Genomic DNA, 14,231 nt, shown 5'->3' with positions numbered 1-14,231 from the left:
TGGAAGGGTGAGACAAACCAGACATTACAGACACATTGGGAGGTGAGGGGGGAGGGATAGCAATAGTCTTCTGTTTCTTTTTGCCTTTCCCTTTTTGGGATCGGCCCTGTGGTACGGGGAGCCTCATTGGGCTCATTTCTAGCGGCCTGGCCATGGTGGGCGACCTGTCAGGGTCCGTGTGCCGCTGCATGGTTGTGGTGGTGGGGAAGGCCATGCCAGTGTCCGTGTGCCGCTGCTGCATGGTTGTGGTGGTGGGGAAGGCCATGCCAGGGTACGTGTGCCGCTGCTGCATGGTTGTGGTGGTGGGGAAGGCCATTCCAGGGTCCACGTGCCGCTGCTGCATGGTTGTGGTGGTGGGGAAGGCCATTCCAGGGTCCATGTGCCGCTGCTGCTGCATGGTTGTGGTGGTGGGGAAGGCCATGCCAGGATCTGGCTGCTGCTGCATGGTGGTGGCAGTGGAGGAGGTCCAAGCAGGAGCAGCAGTTGTCATAGTGGTGGCAGTGGGCTGTCCAACAGCACTTGGCATGGTGTTGGTGCTGTAGTGGTGTCCGGCAGTGCTTGGAATGGAGGTGGCCGTGCAGTGGTATGCAGCAGAGGTCAGCATTGAGGTCAAGCGTGACAGTGTAGGCACAGGTGGATATGCCACCACTGTCTGCTGAAAATACCGACTCTGCTGCATAGCCTGCACGTAAGCAGCATTGCAGGCCTGCATGACATTAAGCTGGAGATTAGGAGTAAGGTGTTCCGACATGCCCTGTTCAATTTGATTAAAAAAATGATGTGCTGGCCTCTGGAGGTCGGCTTTTACTTGGTCAAGGCTTTTGGTGACCTCCTGAATATGTGTATTCATATGGCTAATGGCAGTATTTAGGCAGTCACCCATCGCCTTGAGTCCATCGTGAAAAACCGAGCTCAAGTGCAAAAACTCGGGCATGAGTGACCTGTCTGGGGCCCTCTGCCGCGGCCGGGAAGAGCCCCCCAAAAAAGGGGCAGAGGCAGAGTACTGGGAAAGGGGAAGACCTGATGGACCAGCTTCCTGGTCTCCAGTTAGTGTGGCAGGCCCACTTGCTGCAGCGCTGCTGGATGGCTGGGACGGGTCCGTGGCTGTCTGATGAAGGACCGCTCCAGAACCAGGGTCAAGAGTGCTGCTCCATGTGCTGTTAAAAAAATGAAAAAAAATTAATACCAAACATTTACAAAACGCCAACTCCTGTGGAATAGAAACATACAGATTATGGCAATACAACACAACCATATACACCGAAAAAATACTTACGTTCTCTGGGCAAGGACCGGTCTCAAAAATGCCAGAATGCGGTGTTATTTATATTTTCGGATCCTTGCTCTAGAACCACTAGGAACACGGCTCTCTTGCGAATGTCCTTGTTGAAGCGGTCCTTCATCGAACGCCAATGTGTTTTGACTTTGAGCACTGTTGAAAAAAAAAAAACTAATGGTTAGACAATGGACTTTTGGCCATGCTCACACAACTGTGTGTGATGAGAGAAACTCCTGAGAGTTTCTATCATCACACACAGTTGTGTGATCCCGGCCAAGGTCTCTGCTGCATCACACTACATTGCAATACTTACAAAATGTCTAGACATGTTTTCCTGTGGTGCAACGCATGCGTTCACAAACGCAAGCAAACGCATGTGCTTGTGGCTGCATGCGTTCACATATGCCGTAATGTGTTTTTTTGCCGCATTCATTCCACTAACAACCGCATACGTTTCTAGGCGGCAAATTGACGCCTCAAAAATTACTACATGTTGCGTTTATAGCACTAAACCGCAGACGACGAAACGACACATGCGTCGTCAAACGCGGCAAAACGCAACCGATCACAGACACATGCATCCCTAATGTTTAAATATAGGAATACACAACACATGCGGATAATTGCGGAAGAAACGCTGCGGACACAACCGCAAATGTGCATTTTCCTTTATGTCTTTAGCAGAACAACACCATAAATAGAATTGATTGTAATTTATTTATTTATTTTATTACAGATTTCTAGCAACCGGAGAGAGCTTATCATCCCTCCACTTCCAGTACCGGCTTGGAATTTCCACCCTGTCCGGAATAGTTGCAGACACCTGCTGGGCTTTGTGGAGTGTTCTCCAGGATGAATTTATACCCCTACCAACCGAGGACATGTGGATGGGAATTGCAGAGAAATTCTGGAGTGTGTGTGATTTCCCCAACTGTTTGGGTGCGGTGGATGGAAAGCACATACGCATTATCAATCCAGCCAGAACAGGATCGGAGTACTTCAACTACAAAAAATATTTTTCTGTTGTGCTCATGGCAATAGCAGATGCGGACTGTCGCTTCCTCGCCGTGGATATTGGAGCTTTTGGCCGTGGCAACAATTCCCAGACTTTCAAGAACTCAGATATGGGCCTATAAACTACGCGTTTTGTTATCTTGACCGTGTCTCCTATGTATTTCCTCGACAAACCACTTAGGTTGTTAGTGGTAAGGTTGTTGACGTCATTGCGTCCTGATTCTGTTCTGCAGCATCTATTGGACGCAGACTGAAGAGACGATGACTGTTTAATACAAAACAGATCTATACTCATCAAATCAGGTGTCAGAAATAATGAATTCATGATGCACATATAACAGCCTCATGAATTCACTATTTCTGACACATGTCCAGGTGAGTATAGATATGCCTTGTATAACTTCCATCGTCCCTTCACTTTGTGTGAAATAGATTACGTACACAGAAGAGAAAATGGAGGTTATACAAGGCAGTTCTCTACTCACCAGGTCAGGTGTCCTAACTAATGAGTTTTTGGACGCATGACCTGTTGAATATAGTTCTGCTTTGTATTGCCGCCATTTTCTCTTCAGTCTGCAACACTAGTAAGCTGCATGCATGTGAAACCGGCCTAACTCCAGAGTTACATGATAAAGTTCTTTCTGCTAGATACAACCACTAGGGGGAGCTCAAGTGCTCACTGTATACTTATTTATTAGAGAGTTCAATGTATAATCAGTAAGCAGTAAACTCATTGGCTCCTACTGGTGGATGAATTTTTATTAATTCGGTCTATTTTTAGCAGGGTATTCAGAATTGCACTAATTAGAGCACATTGCTATTGTTTTCTATTGTGTATTTCGATATAATTCATCAGTTGACAAAAATAAAGCAGATTTTCAAATAGAAACAAGGCCTTTCTTGTTCTTTCTGGAAAACTTTTCAGCAGTCTCACTCTCAACAGCGGCAGGATGACAAAGACACGTAACACCTCTGTACGCAGCTGATGACACGGGATCCGACATTCATGTTAGGTTATGTCACAGCTCCACCTGGTCTCCCTTCCTTTACATTGACCTTTGCACATGCTCCTTAAATATTAAAATAAAAAAAAAGGGTTGGAGTAAGTCTATCCCCAGTAGCCAGTGTAAAAATTTGAAGATTTCGAACTTTTTTTTAAAATACAGGTCGTTATATATATATATATATATATATATATACTGAATGGTAGCCCGATTCTAGAATATGTATGTAGTTTATTTATGAAGACTTTAGAATAATACATTGAATACACAGGATTCGGGCAGCCGCGAAAAATTAGCGAAGCGTGGTTCAAATCCCGTGTCAATTCGCCGGACTGCGCCTGTCGCTGATTGTTTGCGGCCGGCCACATAGTATATAGCACAGCCACGTAGTATATAACAGCCCACGTAGTAAATAGCACAGCCACGTAGTATATTGCACAGCCATGTAGTATATAGCACAGCCATGTAGTATATAGCACAGCCCACGGAGTATATAGCACAGCCAACGGAGTATATAGCACAGCCCACGGAGTATATAGCACAGCCCACGGTGTATATTGCACAGCCCACGTAGTATATTGCACAGCCTGCATAGTATATTGCACAGCCCGCGTATTATATTGCACAGCCCGCGTAGTATATTGCCCAGCCCACGTAGTATATAACACAGCCCACGTAATATATTCCACAGCCCACGCAGTACATAGCAATGTGGGCACCATATCCCTGTTAAAAAACAGAATTAAAATAAAAAATAGTGATATACTCACCCTCCGTTGGCCCCTGGATCCAAGCAAAGCGTTTACCGACGCTCCTCGCATGCTCCTGTCTCAAGAGTGCATTGCGGTCTCACGAGATGATGACGTAGCGGTCTCGTGAGACCGCTACGTCATCATCTCGCGAGACCGCAATGCATGGAGTGGTCACCGGGGCATCGCGAGGAGTGGGAAAGGCCGGTTCCTGATCCGGGGGGGCCGACGGACGGTGAGTATATAATGATTTTTTATTTTGTTAATTATTTTTAACATTAGATCTTTTTACTATTGATGCTGCATAGACAGCATGAATAGTAAAAGGTTGGTCATACAGGGTTAATAGCAGCGTTAATGGAGTGCGTTACACCGTGGTCAATGCTGCCATGTGAGCGCTGACTGGAGGGGATTATGGAGCGGGCACTGACTGCGGGGAGGAAGGAGTGGCCATTTTGCCGCCGGACTGTGCCCGTTGCTGATTGGTCGTGGCAAAACAGCCACGACCAATCAGCGACTTGAATTTCCTTGACAGACAGAGGCCACGATGTTGTGAATTCTGTGGCAGAGCTCCCTCCTGTGGTCACAAGTGGTACTTCGGCTGGTTCTCTCTGTGAGCTTCCGTTGGTGGAGGAAAGTGGTACTGCGGCTTCTGAGTTTCCTTCCTCAGGTGATGTGATGAAGTCGTTAGGTGCTGCTCTATTTAACTCCACCTAGTGCTTTGATCCTGGCCTCCAGTCAATGTTCTAGTATTGGACCTGTTTCCTCCTGGATCGTTCCTGTGGCCTGCTGCTCTGCATAGCTAAGTTCCTCTTTGCTATTTGTTTGCTGTTTTTTTCTGTCCAGCTTGTCTTTTTGTTTTTACTGCTTGCTGGAAGCTCTGGGACGCAGAGGGTGTACCTCCGTGCCGTTAGTTCGGTACGGAGGGTCTTTTTGCCCCCTTTGCGTGGTTTTTGTAGGGTTTTGTGTTGACCGCAAAGTTACCTTTCCTATCCTCGCTCTGTTCAGAAAGTTGGGCCTCACTTTGCTAAATCTATTTCATCTCTACGTTTGTCTTTTCATCTTAACTCACAGTCATTATATGTGGGGGCTGCCTTTTCCTTTGGGGTATTTCTCTGAGGCAAGGTAGGCTTATTTTCTATCTTCAGGCTAGCTAGTTTCTCAGGCCGTGCCGAGTTGCATAAGGAGCGTTAGGCGCAATCCACGGCTGCCTTTAGTGTGGTTGGAGAGGATTAGGGATTGCGGTCAACAGAGTTCCCACGTCTCAGAGCCCATTTCTTGTTTTTTGGGTTATTGCCAGGTCACTGTATGTGCGCTGACCTCTATGTCCATTGTGGTACTGAATTACCTTTCATAACACCACGACCAATGAATATCCGTGACAGACAGACAGAAAGACAGACAGACAGACGGAAGTGACCCGTAGACAATTATATAGTAGATATACTGCATATATAAAAAAAAAAACTGTATCTGAGACATTAAAATGTTTAACTTGCAGGTAATTTTCTGATGACACATTCCCTTTAAGCTTTTCAACGTAAGCGTCCTATTGACTTTATGTAGTAAGCCTCCATGAATCATGCATCCCCTCCAGATTAATAAACAACCCGTGAACAAGTCTGTGAACAAACTGTGACTTCCCACACAGAAAGCAGCCCTATCTCATATCTGACGAGGTTGCCAAATTCCTGAGTCATTGGCATTTATTATATTGTGCATTTCTTTGAACTTCCATGTTATTTATTAGGTTTGACAGTTTTAAATAAGTGTAAATTCATCAGGATGTCTGCAATCTTCCCGAAATAAATTATCCAGGTTAATCAAGGAAACTATGTGATTGTAGATTCATTATCTAGACCAGGGGTCTCAAACACGCGGCCCACGGGCCGCATACGGCCCCTCTGGCTGCTTCATGCGGCCCGCAGGCATATAGGCCCAGTAACGATTGCGCTCGCTCCAGCAGCTACCAACATCCGCGCTGTAGTGCAGTGTATTGCCACGCAGGGACCGGCTCTCGGCACAGCAATACTAGTGTCAGCCGCCGGCCTATCAGAGGCAAGCAGCTGACATCATACGCTGCTGCTCCGGGACGCAGATGTCAGCTGCTGGCCTCTGAGAGGCTGGCGGCTGACACTAGTATTGCTGTGCCGAGAGCCGGTCTCTTCGCGGTAATACACTGCACTACAGCGCGGATGTCGGCGGCTCCTGGACCGGGCTGCGATCATCAAGGGGTCTATGTGCCTGCGGGCCACAGGAGCAGAAAGGATGCCGAGGGAACGGAGGACAGGTGAGAAGATCTTTTTCTTCTTCTCTGTTATGTCTATGTGAAAATGGGGGGGACCTGGATGGGGGACCTGTCTGCAATATATGGGGGGGACCTGGATGAGGGACCTGTCTGCAATATATGGGGGACCTGGATGGGGGACATATCTGCAATATAGGGGGGCATGGATGGGGGACCTGTCTGCAATATGTGGGGGGCCTGGATGGGCGACCAGCCTGCAACATATGGGGGGACCTGGATGGGAGACATGTCTGCAATATGGGGGGGGGGCCTTGATGGGCGACCTGTCTGCAATATATGGGGGTACCTGGAAGGGGGACATGTCTGCAATATGAGGGGACCTGGATGAGGGACCTGTCTGCAATATATGAGGGGACCTGGGGGGGGACATATCTGCAATATAGGGGGGCCTGGATGGGGGACATGTCTGCAATATAGGGGGGGCTGGATGGGGGACATGTCTGCAATATGGAGGGGCCTGGATGGGGGACCTGTCTGCAATATGGTGGGGCCTGGATGGGCGACCTGCCTGCAACATATGGGGGGACCTGGATGGGAGACATGTCTGCAATATGGGGGGGCCCTTGATGGGCGACCTGTCTGCAATATATGGAGGTACCTGGAAGGGGGACATGTCTGCAATATGGGGGGACCTGGATGCTCTGAAAGACAGAGGGCAAATTGTGACTATCTCAGTGAAATGTCTCATTCACATAGCTGTACTATGGTTCCTTACCGATATACTGTAGAGTGCCAAGGACAGGATCCCATCCCAGGAGACCAAAGGCAAGGCTGTGGTCAAGCTTTTATCCAGCATGGTAACCAATTTTAATCTTGGCACACAAACAAGAAATCAAGAATACATTTTTGGGCCAAATCTACTGCACCAAATGGAGTAAATTTAGCTGCTAAAGTGCTGCAAAGGGAGACATTTTCTGTGAACATCTATGGATGTGGAATTCCTAAAATCTCTGAAAATATTGGCCTACTTTCTTTGCAATGTTGCTTCAGTTCATTGATGTTTGTGGGCATTAGTTTATGCACGGCTCTCTTATGGTCCCACCACGTTGGCTTGAGGTCTGGACTTTGACTGGGCCATTGCAACATTTTGATTCTTTTCTTTTTCAACCATCTTGATGTAGATTTGCTCTGCCACTTTTGGCCGAGTTTTAGCTTTTGGATAGATGGTTTCATGTCTGATTCTAGAATAATTTGGTATATAGAGGAGTTCATGATCGACCCAATGACTGCAGTGAGCCACTGAGCTCACTAATTGGCTGCAACTATGTTGACGTGTCATCAGCGCCGCAGCCAGTGCCAGACAGCGGGAGAAGCGACAGGACTCAGTGCTTACCTAAGGATGGGGAGAAAATCACGGTTTGCTTTTTCATAGCAAACAGCACTCGATAACCAAGATTTTCTGAATGGGAACTGAATTTGTATAGTTAGGTGCCAACCTACCCTTCTATGCATCCGGATATCTTCCTGCATCGTCTTCATCTTGTTATCATGTCTGCTGTGTGTGATGTGTGTGTTTAATGTGCATGATATGTGTCCGAAGTGTGTGGTATGTGTGCCTAATGATTTTGCTGTGCTTGTGTGTTCTGTGCAACATGTCTATCCAAACATATATGCTCATGTGATTGTAAGCCCATGAAGATGGTGTTCTCTCCCCTTCTGTACCACTTTGCCCAGTTAATTTTCTGTATTAATGTAATCCTTTTCACATATACAACACCACAGAATTAATGGTGCTGAAAAATAAAGATCACAAATAATGGTAATATGTGAGATGCACTTATTTGATGCACAGTATGTATTCTTCTCTCTTGTATTGCATATGCTGCCCTAGCCTGACTTCTGTCCTATTTACATGATGCTGTCACTTTAAAGGGGGTAACAACAAATTTTCTCTTTGCATATTTGTTGAGTGTAATTAATAATCATTATGTCAACTCTGAAATTTTAAGTTTATAAATTCCCAGGGTTGTCTGTGAACTGAAGTCTCTTAGTACCACCTCCGCAAATCTTATGGTGTCTGGAACCATTAGCATAACTTGACAGGTCTCTGGAGGGTAAATCGAGGGAGCGCAGTAATGAGAAAATATATTTGCTAAATTATTTCATTGTGGGAGTTTGGAAAGATACCAGATTCTTGACTCAATCTCTCTTAAGACTATCGCTGTCAGAGCACCCTTTCAAATATAAAAAATGGGATGTTAATAGTTAATAGTTACTCTATTTTAAGGTTATATATACCATTTATACTTTATATGTGTAAATGAGTAAATATTAATTTTTATTTTTTCTTATTGAATATTTTTTTTTACTTCCAGTATAATTTCTTTCCTTTAGGTTTCCCATGATAATAATGGCCATGATGGACAAAGAGTAAAGGCCTCCATATACGTTAGATAGCTTTCAATCAAACAATGCATTTGGGAGAACGTTCAGCCAACAGCTATCTCACCCCTCTCTCCCATACTCCTTCTGCCGAACGCTCGTGTGCTCTCTATGAGAAAACCACCGATGGACATCTCTGCAGATAACTTATCTCTGGGAAAACAAAGTATTCGGCAGTCCAAAATCAGACATGCCCAATTGACATCTCCCTTGACAAGCAGTTGGCTTGCATCCCCATACACATTAGAATGTCAGCTGAACCCGTTAATATTGGTGGGTGCGGACGTCATTAGTCTAATATGTATAGGGAATTAAGGGTGAGAAATAGAAGAAGTTCTTGGATTATTTTCCATCATCATTGCTGTAGGAATTTTTGAAAAGTTGTATTGCAAACTACTTTCCTCAAACCCTTGTATACTACACACTAGGCCGGGACTTCTCAAGGTGACTAAGCCCGGGAGGTCATACACATGATCAGGGACGTACCGGGCTGGGTAGCGGCCATGAGTCCTGGCCTAGAGTGCCTTTTTTAAGGTAATGACATCACAACGTGTGTCATGACCTTATAGCATATACTCCATGTCAGGACGTCCTGCAGAGACAAGGCTTGAGAAGTGTCTTTCTCGTGACAATATGATATCATGACTTGCGCTGCACACCTGTGACACGCACTCTAGGCCTGGATTTCTGTCCGCGAATAGGCCTTAGACATCTGAGGCCTCCCTGGACTACTCAATTCTGGAAATCCTGGCTTTGCATGAAGATGCCTGGGGTTGAGTTTGAGGTGGCAGAAAGAAGAGGGGCTGAGGAGGATATGAGTGAGAGTGAGCAGCAGAGGTCTCCAGAGAGGTGAGCAGTAAGGTAAATATTCAGATTTTTTCTGTTTTGTATTTGGACCTTTTTCTGTCCCTACGAAATTCAGCAAAAAGGTGGCCAAGCAGCCGCTATTTTGATAAATTCACATTTCTGATTTCCAAACAGTAATGCCTTTGCTTCACCAAACCGCTTATTCTATCGCCCAACATTTTCGGACCCATTTTAATCTACCAACATATTTTTCCTACCATACTACCCCTAAATATGAAACATGATGACTCCATAGGATAAAACTACTCAAAACAGGTGTAATCTATAAGGTACCTGGATGTAAATATTTGTGATACTGCCTGTGTCTCATCAGTGCTGTGGTTCCTGTATGGTTTGCAGTCTGATAATTACTGGTAACAGCAACTCCCAGCATCTCCTTACCATTAGTTAATTACATTATGTGAGTTGTAAGTTCATACAACTCAACTTGGGGCTGACCTGACATTTCAATTGATAGCTTGGTGCTCTGAAGATGTACTGTTGGTGTTTCTGGCCCTGCAGTCATGTACTGACAGTGGTTCTGGTGCTGCATTCATGTACTGATGGTGGTTCTGGCTCTGCTATCATGTACTGACTGTGGTTCTGGCTCTGCTTTCATGTACTGAGAGTGATCCTGGCTCTGGCACAGCATTCATGTGCTGACAGTGGTTCTGGTGCTGCATTCATGTACTGACGGTAGTTCTGGAACTGCACTCATGAACTCATGTGTTGACGGTGGTTCTGATCTTGTACACATGTAGTAATTAGAGATGGGCGGATGGATGTTGGGGTCCATCGGATTTGGCCAGTTAAAAAAAGTTTGGGTTCATGTACCAGAACAGTACCCAGACCTGAACCCAGACCCCATTCACTTAAGTGGGGGGCCCAAATATCCAGTGTTTGCCACGCTGTCATATGCATGACAGCGTGGCTAACACCACTTCTGATCGGTGCGGAGTCACCATAATTTTTGACAACCAGCCTTACTAAAGTAGACTGCTGGGGGCTGGTATTCCCAGGCTGGTAAGAGGCCATGGATATTGTAACCCCCCCCCCCCAGCCACTGAATCCAGGATCAATGGGAGCTATGTGGTATGTGTGATGTATATTGAACATTCTGAAAACATACCATTTACCATACTCCAGAGCAAGGGAGCACAGCCTGATGTTAGAGGGCACCATGTGGCCTGTGATCCCATTCTCTGGGGCCCCTAACTTTTTGGATATCAAAATGCTTGTCTGTATGTGGCTGATCACATGTACACACATAGCTACCATGTATACAAGGAAAAGAATACGCACCTCAGAATAAAGAGCATGCTGGTACTAATGGAGCACTTGTATAAGGACCTCTGGTTCCCAGATGAATTAAGGATCCTTTGACCTGTATTTCACACTACACAAATGATTACCGTATATGAGTTGAAGTAAGTTTTCTATGCCTGTGGAGCTTTGCATTGTCATTTATGTGATTTTAGAAATACTAGGCTATGATGGATAGAGCCTCCTCCTTTCTGGAGTGGTGATTGACAGATGAAGTGAACCCCCATTCTCCTACTAGGTGACAAACTTGGGTGAGGAACGAGCACCTGTCAGACATTTCTTGCATATACTTTTTATATTCTATAAATGTCTGAAATGGGAATTATCATTAAGTGGGTTGGTCACGTTAACTTGACTTTATTAAATATATTACTGATATTTAGGTGTTGAAGGTTCTCCTCCTGCACTTGTCAGTGCTGCATTTTCTCACACATTGTATAGTTCTTCTGTTCTCAAAATGGCCGCTGATGGAGGGGCATGTGTCCAGACTGATCCATTAGCCTCCTTCAATTGAAAGACACTGTGCAAGTGAAATGTTTGTCAATTGGATTAGATTGATGGATCCGTCTGGTCACATGTCCCTCCATCAACTGCCATTATAACAACGCGAGTGCTGTACAATCTATGAGAAAAACTAAACCAACAAGCAGGCCGCTCTCCCCATAGGGAAAGAACCTGTAGCACCTATATATTAGTGAGTGCCACAAAATTATGTCCCCCACACACGTGTTGATAAGATGACCAAACATGTTGTGTCATTGAGGCTCTTGGGAGTGGTTCATTGCCAATTTGGCACTTGATTCAGAAAAGGTTGTGAACTTCTACTCGAACTATGTACCTGACCACTAGGCCAAGTGAAGGGGCTGCAATTATACACAAGCAACACGTAGAGTAATCTTTAGTCATCTGTTCCATATCTGAGGATAGCTTTAGAGTTACATTGGGTGTGGCAGATATTCATGCTTCACTCCCTGTGATAGGAAACCTGCTCCAGGTGTCTGTGATATAAAAATCACCTTAGACTAAAAAGGCTTTACACTTTTCGTACTTGGAAAAGACCTGGAGGCTAGAGGCCCACGTGTAGACAGGGCGAGTTCCAGAGATGAGGTCAGATCTTTGCCTGGACATGCCTAGCTAGAATGAAGGTGATTTTTCCAGCTTGCTATAGTCTGTTAAGAATAACATTAACCAATCAAACCTGCTTGAAATGTATAAACTCATATGCAAATATCTGCTTATCAAGCTGACAAGCTACTTTTCTAGACTGAAGTTTCTCGGAAGTTAATTGTTGCATCTTGTTGAATAGACCTTTTTTTCACATAAGAAAGCGGATTATGGTCAATGACCCTGAGCTCATCCTGCAGTGCCAGATTATTGAAAAAAAACTCTTGGTATTAGCTCAGCTAAAAGTAAAGTCCATCCCAGGATCCCACACACACACACTCGCACACACATATAACTTTCTTTGGGTATTTCTTCTACTACTTGAAAAGGTCAAGCTTCAAAAGGAAGAAGGGTCAAAGACTAAAGGTACTGTCACACTTAGCGACGCTGCAGCGATACCGACAACGATCCGGATCGCTGCAGCGTCGCTGTTTGGTCGCTGGAGAGCTGTCACACAGACAGCTCTCCAGCGACCAACGATCCCGAGGTCCCCGGTAACCAGGGTAAACATCGGGTAACTAAGCGCAGGGCCGCGCTTAGTAACCCGATGTTTACCCTGGTTACCAGCGTAAAAAAACAAACAGTACATACTTACATTCAGCTGTCTGTCCCTTGCCGTCTGGTTCCTGCACGGACTGCTGGCCGTAAAGTGAAAGTGAAAGCACAGCACAGCGGTGAGTCACACAGCGGTGACTCACCGCTGTGGCTGTGCTCTGCTTTCACTTTACGGCCAGCAGTCCGTGCAGGAACCAGACGGCAAGGGACAGACAGCTGAATGTAAGTATGTACTGTTTGTTTTTTTACGCTGGTAACCAGGGTAAACATCGGGTTACTAAGCGCGGCCCTGCGCTTAGTTACCCGATGTTTACCCTGGTTACCAGTGAAGACATCGCTGAATCGGTGTCACACACGCCGATTCAGCGATGTCTACGGGGAGTCCAGCGACGAAATAAAGTTCTGGACTTTCTTCCCCGACCAGCGATCTCCCAGCAGGGGCCTGATCGCTGCTGCCTGTCACACTGGACGATATCGCTAGCGAGGACGCTGCAACGTCACGGATCGCTAGCGATATCGTCTAGTGTGACAGTACCTTAAGACTACTTGCCATTAAGAGCTCTTCCCAAAAAGTCCAGAATCCTGAAATTCTGCAATTCAATATGTGTTCTATTAAAAAGAACTTTTATATTTAATTATGACTGTGTTCTCTTATGATTTACTTTTTTAAAATTTAATTTAAGACCTTTGTGAACTTTGTCATGAATCGCTAGCAGAACACTTATAACATTACATAATGCATTCCTTGCATAAAAGCCCTGTTTTTTAGCGCACTTTGCAAAATTACTGTAAATTAATTCTGAGCTGTCAATCTTTGATGACTTTTTTAACAATCACCCCACCCTGTTACGTCTGTGTTATTGAGGATTGAGGTAACTTTTGTCGGACATGCCCTGTTGGTTCTTTGATGTCTATGTTATTTTCTATAGGATGGTGCACATCACTGATGCATTTAATAGAGTCAATGTTGGGTGCTGTCATTTCTGAATGCTGATCAAATATCTACAATCTTTTCAGTCCTTGGCTGTCAATATATTCACACAGGCCAGTGAACAATGGTGGGGGCTGAACAGTCAGTAATACAATTGCTTTGTCCCCATGGAATATTATGTTATTCTTTGACACCCCAGGGTCTTAGTCGTCAGAATGGCATTGCTTTCCTCACGGGGAGGGTGATGTCACGCTTGGAAGCAAAGGAAGCTCTCTTTTATTTATTTTGCTTTAATTATTGTATTGTTAACGTTGTTACTTATGACTGTTGTGTTTGAAACTGTTAAGCTGTAAAGCGCTGCGGAATATGTTGGCGCTATATAAGTAAAGATTATTATTATTATTATTATCAGGTAACCACAAAGCACACAACATGTTCACACTCCAGGCCAGAAGGGGGAGCTCTGATCCTGCTTAAGGGTGTCTCTCTATACAGTATATACATTCTGGTCTGGAGGGAAAGTTAGTTGGTAAGAGGAGTTGGTTGGTGCCAGACAGCAGACTGGAGTAGTCTGAGGCATAGAACAGAGAATAGAGTTGGAGAAGGCCAGAGAGGAGCTAGTCACAGAACTTCAGCTGAGACGGAGCTGGTACGAAAGGAGAAAAGCTGAGCACAT

Source organism: Ranitomeya imitator, chromosome 7, assembly GCF_032444005.1.
Source record: "Ranitomeya imitator isolate aRanImi1 chromosome 7, aRanImi1.pri, whole genome shotgun sequence".
NCBI classification, from domain to species: Eukaryota; Metazoa; Chordata; class Amphibia; order Anura; family Dendrobatidae; genus Ranitomeya; species Ranitomeya imitator.
This window is presented reverse-complemented; position numbering follows the sequence as displayed.